General features: G+C 42.3%; 1 long non-coding RNA gene across 2 annotated transcripts in view; it reads left to right on the top strand.

The window, feature by feature from the left end:
• Nucleotides 1-12,023, top strand: part of LOC127464585 (uncharacterized) — a 31,975-nt gene that overhangs the window by 916 nt on the left and 19,036 nt on the right. The window lies entirely within an intron of this gene.

The following is a 12,023-nucleotide window of genomic DNA, read 5'->3' as shown; positions in this document are numbered from 1 at the left end:
GAATGATGAAAGGAAATGATGGGGTAGATTAAAGTGTGTTAAAAAAATTTAACAAATTGATGATGCAAATGTCTGAATTGGAAAATTAGGGGAATGGAAAGTTTGTAAAATTTGAAATTTTTGTTAAAAAATTTAAAAACAAAAATTAATGATTAATAGAGGGAAAGTCCCTAGATCATTGCAAAAAATGACAAAATTTTTGTCATTTTTTGTGAAATTGACGACAAAAAATATGTCTGGCGTGCATTAATTAAACTGCAACTTGATGAGAGACGTAATGGAAAAACCAAGCCAACAACACGTGACAGTGCATCAGTGCAACCGTATGAGACCGAATAACACTTGAAACCATATCATTAATTTTCACGCGAAAGTGAGAAAACCGCTCGCCGACCATAAGGGGTCCATGTCAACCATTAATGGGGGCCCCCTGGCGGAGCACTCTGAAGGGCTTATTGAGATCTACCCCAAAAAAAAAACCCAAAAGTTTAGAAGAGAGAAAATGCCGCGATCACGAGGTCCAGGTTGGCCGAGCATCCCCAACCATTAGTAACGGAGCGCAAGTTTAGGAAAATTAAGCAAGTTATGGCCCTGACCGAGGAACCAGAGGCGACAAAGAGCAAGTTATGAGAGTGGGTTATTGGTGGAAAGGGAAAGAATACACCTGAAGCTGGACATGATAAACATTACTAACGCCGGGTTGCTGGTTTCTCGTGAGGAGTACGACTAATAAATAACCCAGCACTTCTTGGTTGGTACATAGAGCAAGGTTAAGTGGTGAGTGGTCCATGGACCATGGATTTTAGGTTCTGTGACGTTCCTCGTATTGAGAAGGATTTTATACAAAAATTAGCAGCCTTAGGTTTTAGTTCGTTTGGCGGGATTATTCCTAGAACATGACATGTTATGTCCTTGTGTGGGAATGTGCCTAGATCTGTGAATGACAAGTTTTGGATTGTATGGGAGATAGTATGGAAATTTGGATGGTTTTTGCAATAATAGTATGTCAGATTTTCCTACATGCATGTTATGTCTAATGTGGTGGAGGATGCTATGCAAAGTAATGCATACCGTAGGGTATGGGGGGGGGGGGGGGCCCTCCCCTTGATGTACGTGTTGATTGGAAAGTTGGGGGGTGCTTGGATATTTTTTGGAAAACTCTAAGAAGGGGCGGATTTCAGTCTTTGGTTTACAAGACCAACGTTTTTTATAAACTATTAGAGTGGTTAGAGGTTGAGTATCTTATTTTCTAGGAGACTAGTAGTGGGGAATAAGATGAGAATGATTGTGAAGTAGGTAGCTGAGGCGAGTTGTCCGATGATAATAAATGGATGTTCGACTGGTTGACTACCGATTCATGTAAGGATTAAAAGATTTGTTACTAGGATTCAGAATAGAAGTTGGGAGAGAGGTCAGAAGGTTATAGTTCGTTGCTTTGATATGTGGAGGAATAGGGCTAGAAATAGAATTAAGACGGAGGCGGCTAGGGCTAGGACTCCTCTTAATTTGTTGGGGATTGATCGTAGGATGGCATATGCAAATAGGAAGTACCACTCAGGTTTAATGTGGGGAGGTGTTACTAATGGGTTTGCAGGTGTAAAATTTTCTGGATCTCCTAAGAGGTTGGGTGAGAATATGGCAAGTGTTATTAGAGGAATGAGGAGGAACAAAAGGCCTAGAATATCTTTTATTGAGAAATAGGGGTGGAATGGGATTTTGTCGCAGTCTGAATAAATACCTAGGGGGTTGTTTGAGCCTGTTTTGTGTAAGAAAGTTAAGTGGATGAGGGTGAGACCTGCAATTAAGAATGGGAGGAGGAAGTGGAGGGCAAAGAACCGGGTAAGTGTAGGGTTGTCAACTGAGAATCCTCCTCAAGCTCATTCTACAAGTGTTTGGCCAATGTAAGGAATTGCTGAGAATAGGTTAGTAATTACTGTAGCGCCTCAGAATGATATTTGGCCTCATGGGAGGACATATCCTACGAAGGCAGTTGCTATTTGAGTTAAGAGGAGAATAACTCCTGTGTTTCAGGTTTCTTTATATAGGTAGGAACCATAGTAGAATCCTCATCCAATGTGTACGTAAATGCATATGAAGAAGAAGGAGGCGCCGTTTGCATGGAGGTTTCGGATTAGTCAGCCGAATTGAACATTTCGGCATGTATGGGCGACGGACGTGAATGCCAGGGTGATATCCGCTGTATAATGTATTGCTAGTAGGAGGCCAGTGGTGATTTGGATTGTTAGACAGATGCCAAGAAGAGATCCAAAGTTTCATCAGGCGGAAATGTTTGGTGGTGTTGGCAGGTCAATTAAAGAATTGTTGATTATTTTTAGAAGGGGGGTGATGTTTTCGTAAGTTAGGGGCCATTAATTCTTAGTTCTGTGTAAATAAGATTATAATTAAGATAGATAGAGCGAAGGATCCTAGATAGGTTTTGATTAGTCCAGAGTGTAGAGTAGTTGAGATTTTGGATACTTTGAGTTGAAGGGTCGCTAGTCCTTCTGGGCCTATTTTTTTATATCAGGATAGGTCGATTAAATGGGATGCAATGTTCTGGCCGTTGTTTAGGAGTTTAGTAGAGCTGAGGCGGTGTATAAGGGGGTTAAAATATCCTAGAGTGCTGGAGAAGTTTATAGTGGTATTTTGTTTGGGGGCAGAGAAGGTATGTGTGAGTTTTGATAGTTCTAATGCCAGAATGATGCCTAATGTTGTAATAATGATAGCAGTGGTTTTTGTGACCAGTGGTATGGTTATAGGAGGGGTTTTTGTAGGGGAGATATAAGAGGTAATTAATAGACCAGCTATAATACTTCCGAGAGCGAGACGAGTAATTGGGTTTGTGACTGCTGGGTTGTTTTCATTGATGGGAGTAATGGAGGGAATCCGGGTGTAGTCAGTTTGTACTAGTAGGGCTATAGGTAGGCTGTAAGTTGCAGTAAAAGCTGTAGCTATGAGGGTTAGGAGGAGTGCTCAGGTGTTTAGATAGGAGGTGTTAAGACTTTGGATAATGAGATCTTTTGAGTAAAACCCTGCTAAAAATGGTGTTCCTATGAGAGCTAAATTTCCGATTGTCAGGCATGAGGTAGTTGTAGGGAGTAGTTTCTGTAATCCTCCTATTTTTCGAATGTCTTGTTCACCGTTAAGGCTGTGAATGATAGACCCAGAGCAAAGGAAGAGTATGGCTTTAAAGAATGCATGCGTAGAGATGTGTAGGAAGGCTAGTTGAGGTAGATTTAGGCCAATAGTGACTATTATTAGTCCTAGTTGGCTGGATGTAGAGAAAGCAATAATTTTTTTGATGTCGTTTTGGGTAAGAGCGCATGTAGCGGCAAATAGGGTGGATAGGGCACCTATACAAAGGCACATAGTTAGGGCAATTTGGTTGTTACATAATATGTGGTGAGTGAGAATAAGTAGAAAGATTCCGGCAACTACTATTGTGCTGGAATGGAGTAGGGCAGATACAGGGGTTGGCCCTTCTATAGCTGCTGGGAGTCATGGATGCAGGCCAAATTGGGTGGATTTACCTGTGGTGGCTAGGATGAGCCCTAAGAGAGGGAGAAGGGATATTTGGTTTGGGGAGGATTGCTGTTGAATTTCTCAAGTGTTTATTGAGGATGCTAGTCATGCTATGCAGAGGATTAGTCCAATATCCCCAATACGGTTGTAAAGTACGGCTTGAAGTGCAGCGGTGTTGGCTTCTGCTCGACCGTGTCACCATCCAATCAGGAGGAAGGATATAATTCCGACTCCCTCTCAACCGATAAATAAGAGGAATATGTTATTAGCGATGATTAGGATGAGTATTGCAATGAGAAAGATTAGAAGGTAAAGAGAGAATTTTGTGGTGTGGGGTTCTGAGGCTATATATCATGTTGTAAATTGAAGAATAGATCATGTTACGAATAGTGCAATAGGAAAAAATGTTAAGGAGTATTGGTCTATTTTAAGGCTAAAAGGGATTTTGAAGTTCGCAATAACTTTTCATTCTCAATAGAAAGTGGTATTTTCCATCTTTAAGTAGATGGAGAGGATTATGGGAATTAAACTAACTATGAAGGAAGTTTTAACAGTGTGTATGATGGTTGTTGGAGAGTTTAGGTAGTTTTTGGATAGGAGGGGGAGTAGGATGGGTATAGAGAGGGTAGCCAGGGTCAAGAATATAGAGGTGTTGAGGATTAATGGGAAGTCCATTACTTTTACTTGGACTTGCACCAAGATGAATGGCTCCTAAGACCAGTGGATTGCTATTATCCTTTAAAAGTAAGGGGGCTGAGGTCTTAGGCTCAGATGCAAGAGTTAGCAGTTCTTGTTGGTTAAACCTCCCCTCGGCAGGCAAGAAGAGTTTAACTTCTATTTTTAGGATCACAGTCTAATGTTTGGTTTAAAACTATGCTTGCATGTGGGAATTCCTGAGATTAGCTCTGGTTTTAGGATGAGGAGGAGGGAGGGAAGGATATGAAGTGTTATAAGGAGATGTTCTCGTGTATTTGAATTTTGGGTGGTTGTAATATAGGTTGGAGTTGGGCCTCGTTGGGTTATAAGGAGTATGTAGAGGGTATAGGCTGCAGTTAGTAGAGTTGCGGCTCCGGTTAGGATAATGGTGAAGGTGGATCAGTTGAAGAGTGCAATTATGATAGTTAATTCAGCTATCAGGTTAGTGGTAGGAGGAAGGGCTATGTTAGGTTGGCTAGGAGCCATCAGATTCCTGTTAGAGGTAAAAGGGGTTGTAGGCCTCGTGTTAGAAGGAGAGTACGACTATGTATGCGTTCATAGTTTGTATTAGCTAGGCAAAATAGTATGGAAGAGGTGAGTCCATGTGAAATCATTAGGATTATGGCCCCTGAAAAGGATCAGTGGGTTTGGATTATTGTTGCGGCAATGACTAGACCTATGTGGCTTACTGAGGAGTAGGCGATTAATGACTTAAGGTCGATTTGGCGTAGGCAGATGGAGCTTGTTATTAGTGCCCCTCATAAGGCTAGGGTTAAAAATGGGTAGTAGAGGTAGTCTAATAGGGAGTTTGTAATTATTGAGGTACGCATAATGCTGTATCCCCCAAGTTTGAGGAGGAACGCAGCTAGGAGTATGGATCCTGCGATTGGTGCCTCTACGTGGGCTTTTGGGAGTCATAGGTGTAGTCCGTAAAGGGGAGCTTTCACTATGAGAGTGAGCAATAGGGCTAGACTTGATATGAGGCCTGTTCAGGAGTTTGAATGAGATGAGTGTGAAAGTTTTATTATAGTGATGTGTATAGTTCCTGTTTGGGTGTGAAGATAGAGGATCACTACTACTAGGGGAAGAGAACTAATTAGTGTATAAAATAAGAGGTAGATGCCAGCACTTAAACGTTCTGGTTGGCTACCCCATTGTGTGATTAGAATTAGGGTAGGGATTAGGGTAGCTTCGAATGCGATATAAAATAATATCAGTTCTAAGGCTGAGAAGGCCAAGATAATGAATGGTTGGGTGAGGATTATGGTTATGGTAAAAATATATTTTCGTGTGGGAGGTTCTTGTTGAAGGTGATTTTGGCTTGCCAGGATTATAAGAGGTAGAAGTCAACAAGATAGAACTAATAAGGGGGATGAAATTTGATCAGTTCCAAGTCATGGTGATAGGTTTTTGCTAGGGTAATAGGTTGAAGGAAGTCATTGTAAGCTAGCGGTTGCAATTAAGAGGCTGTGCGAGGTGACATTGAGTCATAGGAATTTTGGAGGAGATAGGAGGGTTATGGGGAGTAATATGACTGTGGGGAGAATAATTTTTAACATTGTAGAAGGTTTAGATTGTGTAAATGATCCGATCCGTGAGTTCGGGTGGAAGCTACTAGGACTGCTAGACCGGCGCCTGCTTCACAGGCTGAGAATGCTAACATAAGAATGGGCATTAAGGTGGGGGATGTTGTTTGGGTTTGAATAGGTCATATGGAGAGGGCAATGTATATTGATAGTATTATGCTTTCTAAGCATAGCAGGGCAGAAATTAGGTGTATTCGGTGAAAGGCTAGTCCTAGACTACTTAGGGTGAAGGCAGAGTAGAAGCTTAAATGCAGAAAGGTCATTGAGAAAGTCACGGGGTAGGACTGTGGTTTGTTGAGCCGAAATCAACTGTCTTTGCTAGACTAACTTTCTGAAGTTATTCTGCTCATTCTAAGCCCCCTTGAATTCATTCATAAATTAACCCTAGTGCGAGGAGGAGAATGACTGTGGAGGTTCATGTTAAGGTAGTGAGGGGGGAGAGGAGTTGAGTAGTCCATGGGAGGGGCAGTAGGAGGGCAATTTCTAGGTCGAACAAGAGGAATAAGATTGCGACAAGGAAGAATCGGATTGAAAATGGGAGGCGGGCAGAGCCCAGTGGGTCAAAGCCACATTCGTATGGGGATAATTTTTCTGAATCTGGATTTATTTGAGCTAATCAAAGGTTTAGTGAAGTTAAGATAATACATAGTGATAGAGAAATTGTGAATATAAAGAGGATGATGTTAATTGCCTTTCTCTGGTTTTGATCCAGATTTTAGAGATTGGAAGTCAATTGTAATTAATATACTAGAAGGGCAAGATCCTCATCAATGGATTGTTATGTAGAGGAACAGTCAGATAATGTCAACAAAATGTCAGTATCAGGCCGCTGCTTCAAAGTCAAAGTGGTGGTTGGATGTGAAGTGGAATTTTACGAGGCGGAGGAGGCAAATCGAGAGGAAGGAGTATCCAATGATTACGTGGAGACCATGAAATCCTGTGGCGACAAAAAAGGTTGATCCATAGACTCCATCGGCAATTGAGAATGGAGCTTCATAATATTCTATTGCTTGAAGTGCTGTAAAGTAGAATCCTAATAGGACGGTTATAAGTAGGGCTTGGGTAGCTTGGTTCCGATTGCCCTCTGTGATGCTGTGATGTGCTCATGTGACAGTGACTCCTGAGGCTAGGAGGATAGCAGTGTTTAGTAGGGGGACTTCTATTGGATTGAGAGGTTTAATTCCTATAGGAGGTCATTGTCCTCCGAGTTCTGGAGTGGGGACTAAGCTGGAGTGGAAGAATGCTCAGAAGAATCCTAGGAAGAAGAATGCTTCGGATGTAATAAATAAAATTATTCCGTAACGTAAGCCCTTTTGGACTGTAGGGGTATGGTAGCCTTGGAATGTGCTTTCTTGTACAATGTCACGTCATCATTGGAGTATCACTAGGATTATAGAGAGTAGGCCTAGGAGTAAGAGTTGGATAGAGTTGTGGTGAAATCATATGGCTAACCCAGAGGTAGTGAGGAGGGCGGCTGCTGCTCCAAAAATGGGTCAAGGGCTTGGGTCTACTATGTGAAATGAGTGGGCTTGGTGTGTCATTAAGGGTTAAATGTTTTCTTGAAAGTAAAGGCTTAGAAGAAGTACAAAGACATACGCTTGGATTATTGCCACGGCCACTTCTAGAATTGTTAAGAGGAGTAGAATTGTTAGAAGGGACACGGTAGGTATAATGGGAAGGAGGACGGTAGTGGCTGTTGAAATGAGTTGGATGAGTAAGTGTCCTGCTGTGAGGTTGGCTGTGAGGCGAACTCCTAAGGCTAAAGGGCGAATGAGAAGGCTTGTTGTTTCAATTATGATGAGGGCAAGAATTAGAGGTGTTGGGGTGCCTTCTGGTAGGAGGTGTCCAAGGGAAGCTGAAGGTTGGTTTCGTAGGCCTGTTAGCAGGGTGGCAAGTCATAGAGGGAAGGCGAGGGCTAGGTTTATTGATAGTTGGGTAGTAAGTGTGAATGTGTAAGGTAGGAGGCCTAATATGTTAATTGTTAGAAGTATAATTATGAGTGATGATAGGATTAGGGCTCATTTATGGCCTTTTTTGTTTAATGGGGTTATTAGTTGTTTTGTGATTAAATGGAGAAATCAGAGTTGAAGAGTTGAAAGATGATTTGTAACTCATCGATTGCCAGGAGAAGGAAGTAATAGGGTTGGGAATAACAGTGAGATGAGGATAAGGGGGATTCCGAGGAGGGTTGGGTTTATGAATTGATCAAAGAAGCTTAGGTTCATGGTCAGTTTCAGGAATGGGTTTTTATAGTGGGTAGTGTTTTGTTGGAGGGTGAGTTAGTTGGGGTAAATAGTAAGAGTTTAGGTTGAAGGATAAGAGAAAAAGTGAATCATGAAGTTAGTATGATAAAAAGTCAAGGTGCGGGGTTTAGTTGGGGCATGTCATTAAGGAGGGTGAATAATCCTCTTTCTCTAGCTTAAAAGGCTAGTGCTGGTTCATAGCTTCTTAATGATTAGGATGTTAGAAGTGAAGATCAGTTTTCGAAGTGTGTTAGAGGGGCTGATTCTACTACGATAGGTATGAAGCTGTGGTTGGCTCCACAGATTTCTGAGCACTGACCGTAGAAGATTCCAGGACGGGTTGTGATAAAGGAAGTTTGGTTCAGTCGTCCTGGAATTGCATCGGTTTTTACACCAAGGCTAGGAACAGCTCAGGAGTGGAGAATGTCATCAGCTGTAACAATAATTCGAATCGGGGATTCTATTGGAATGACGATGCGGTTATCAACTTCTAGGAGGCGGAAATGACCGAGTGGTAGATCCATAGTTGGTAGTATGTAAGAGTCAAAAGATAAATCTTTAAAGTCTGTATATTCGTAGGATCAGTATCATTGGTGGCCAATAGCTTTGAGGGTGAGGTCAGGCTCATCGATTTCGTCTATCATGTAGAGGATTTGAAGGGATGGGAGGGCTAGTATAATTAGGACAATGGCAGGTAAGATTGTTCAGACAAGTTCTACTTCTTGTGCGTCGATGGTGTTGGAGGATAGTTTTTCTATAAGTGTAAGAGCTAGTAAATACAGGACTAGGCTACAAATGGCTAGTGCGACTATTAGGGCGTGGTCGTGAAATTCAATAAGTTCTTCTATAATAGGGGATGAAGCGTCTTGAAAACCAAATTGAGAGTGGTTGGCCATGGAGTTGGGATGGGATGTACTGGGTTTTCACCTGTGATTTAGTCTTGACAAGACTATGTAATGATTTTACTAACAACCCATAAGAAAGAAGCATGAGTGGTTTGATGCGGTTGGCTTGAAACCAGCTTATGAGGGTTTGATTCCTTCCTTTCTTGTACTTGGACAAAAGCTGGTTCTTCAAAGGTATGGTAGGGAGGAGGGCAGCCATGAATTCATTCAATGTTTGTGGAGGTAAGTTCTGGTTGCACTACTTTCCGTTTGGATGCGAAGGCTTCTCAGATAATGAACATTAGTATAATTACAGCTACTATGGAGATGAGGGAGCCGATGGAGGATAGGGTGTTTCATAGGGTATAAGCATCTGGGTAGTCTGAGTATCGTCGTGGTATACCAGCTAGGCCTAGGAAATGTTGTGGGAAGAATGTTAGGTTGACCCCAAAGAATATTACTCCAAAGTGGGCTTTAGCTCATGTAGAGTGAAGGGTGTAGCCAGTGAACAGTGGGAATCAATGTGTGAAGCCAGCAAAAATGGCGAATACTGCCCCCATAGATAATACATAGTGGAAATGTGCAACTACGTAGTAGGTGTCGTGCAGGGCGATGTCTAGGGAGGAGTTGGCAAGAATGATGCCTGTTAGTCCACCAATGGTGAAGAGGAAAATAAAGCCTAGGGCTCATAGTATGGGCGGGTCTCATTTGATTGTTCCACCGTGTAGGGTTGCTAGTCAGCTGAAGACTTTAATGCCAGTGGGGATTGCAATAATTATGGTGGCGGATGTGAAGTAAGCTCGGGTATCTACGTCCATTCCAACTGTAAATATGTGGTGAGCTCATACGATAAAGCCCAAGAAACCAATGGATAATATGGCTCAGACTATGCCTATGTAGCCAAAGGGTTCTTTTTTACCGGCGTAGTAGGCTACAACATGGGAAATAATTCCGAATCCTGGTAGGATAAGGATGTAGACTTCTGGATGGCCAAAAAACCAGAATAAGTGTTGATATAAAATTGGGTCTCCGCCTCCTGCGGGGTCAAAGAATGTAGTGTTTAGGTTTCGATCTGTTAGAAGCATTGTAATGCCAGCAGCGAGGACTGGTAGGGAGAGGAGAAGTAGAACTGCAGTAATTGGGACGGATCAAACGAATAGAGGGGTTTGGTATTGTGAGAGAGCAGGTGGTTTTATATTGATTGCTGTGGTGATAAAGTTGATTGCCCCAAGGATGGATGAGACACCTGCCAGGTGAAGGGAGAAGATGGCAAGGTCTACTGATGCACCGGCGTGGGCTAGATTTCCGGCTAGGGGTGGGTATACTATTCATCCTGTTCCGACCCCGGCTTCTACTGTAGAAGATGCTAGAAGAAGTAGGAAGGATGGAGGAAGTAGTCAGAAACTCATGTTATTTATTCGTGGAAATGCTATGTCGGGGGCACCAATTATTAATGGTACTAATCAGTTACCAAACCCTCCGATTATAATAGGCATTACTATAAAGAAAATTATAACGAAGGCATGTGCGGTGACGATTACATTGTAAATTTGGTCATCGCCTAAAAGGGTGCCTGGCTGTCCTAGTTCTGCTCGAATGAGGAGACTAAGGGCTGTGCCGATTATACCAGCTCATGCGCCAAAAATAAGGTAAAGTGTGCCGATATCTTTGTGGTTAGTGGAAAATAGTCAACGGTTGATGAAAGTCATAGGTAAGATGGCTGAGTGTAGAAGCGTTAGGTTGTAGTCCTTTTTACAGAGGTTTGATTCCTCTTCTTATCGATTCTGTAGTGAAGTTCATGTTGAGTTGCAAGTTCATTGATGTGCATTAAACATGCGCCGGGATCTAGTAGACAGAAGCCTGTTGGTTGGGGCATTTAGCTGTTAACTAAAATTTAATGGGATCAAAGCCCATCTGTCTAGGGGGAGGTTCTAGCTTAATTAAAGCATCTGAGTTGCATTCAGGAGATGCAGGTTAGTATCCTGTGTACCTTAACAGAAACTAAGAGGGATTAGCCCTTGTTTAAGTCTTTGAAGGCCTTCGGTTTAAATAACCTAAGTTTCTAAGGGATTGCGAGTACTATGGGAGATAGTGGTAGAAGTATAATTGATAAGGAGGTAAAGGTTGTGGTTAGGGTGTTAGTTGGTTTGTTAGTTTGTCATTGTTTTATGTAGTTAGTGAAGTTTGGGGGTAGTGTGATGGTAGGCCAGTCGTAGGTAGAAGAAAAGTCCAAGTAAAGAGAGTAGGGTAATAGCTGTGGCTACTACTGTTAGTTCTTGTTTTGTGAGCTCTTGAATAATTAACCATTTGGGTAGGAATCACGTTAGGGGAGGAAGACCTGCAAGGGAGAGGAGAGTGAGCATAAGGATTGTGGTTAGTGATGGAATTTTGGTTCATGTGGATATAACAGTGGATAGTTTTAGGGTATTGGTTGTGTTAAGGATGAAGAAGATGGCGGAAGTTGTTACAGTATATAGATAGAACGTAATTAAAGTCAGATTGGGGTTATAGTTGAGAATAATAGTTATTCATCCTAGGTGTGCGATAGATGAGAAATAAAAAGATTTTCTCTCTACTTCCTGGCCACTTCATGGGAAGCAGGGCTTCACCACACAGAGAAGCCGCTCAGAAGGCATGTATTGTAAAAAAATGGATTTTCCCCCTTTCCTGTTCCTTTCCTGAGTTCTTGTAGCTGAGCTGACGCCATATATTCTGCAATGTCCCTTTGGTCCATTTGGCTCAACTGACCTGTCTGTATCGCCTCCCATGATCTTGCCCCCGATTCAGGGGACGAAGCTGACAATGCAGATGCTGCACCAGCCCTGCTCAGCAGTTGCCAAAGCACTGGTGTGATTAACCCCTTTGTAACTCCCAATGCAAAGCACAGCACTGTGACGCCTGCAGTGAGAAAATGAACTCCAGCTCAGACAGACCCAACACGTGGGATTCTGAAATGTCTCAGGGTTCCTTTGGTTCCACGATGCCCCTCTCAGACCTGGCAGTAGAAAAATAAATCAAAAAATTGAGAAGAAATCATCTTAAAGTCATGCTAAGCCTGTCTTCTACAGTCCAGAATCTATATATGTGTGACT

Source organism: Manacus candei, unplaced genomic scaffold (genome assembly GCF_025592945.1).
Source record: "Manacus candei isolate 608988 ecotype Guabito, Panama unplaced genomic scaffold, ASM2559294v1 h1tg000238l, whole genome shotgun sequence".
Classification (NCBI taxonomy): domain Eukaryota; kingdom Metazoa; phylum Chordata; class Aves; order Passeriformes; family Pipridae; genus Manacus; species Manacus candei.
The sequence above is the reverse complement of the archived record's forward strand: the minus strand, read 5'-3'. Positions and strand labels throughout refer to the sequence as shown.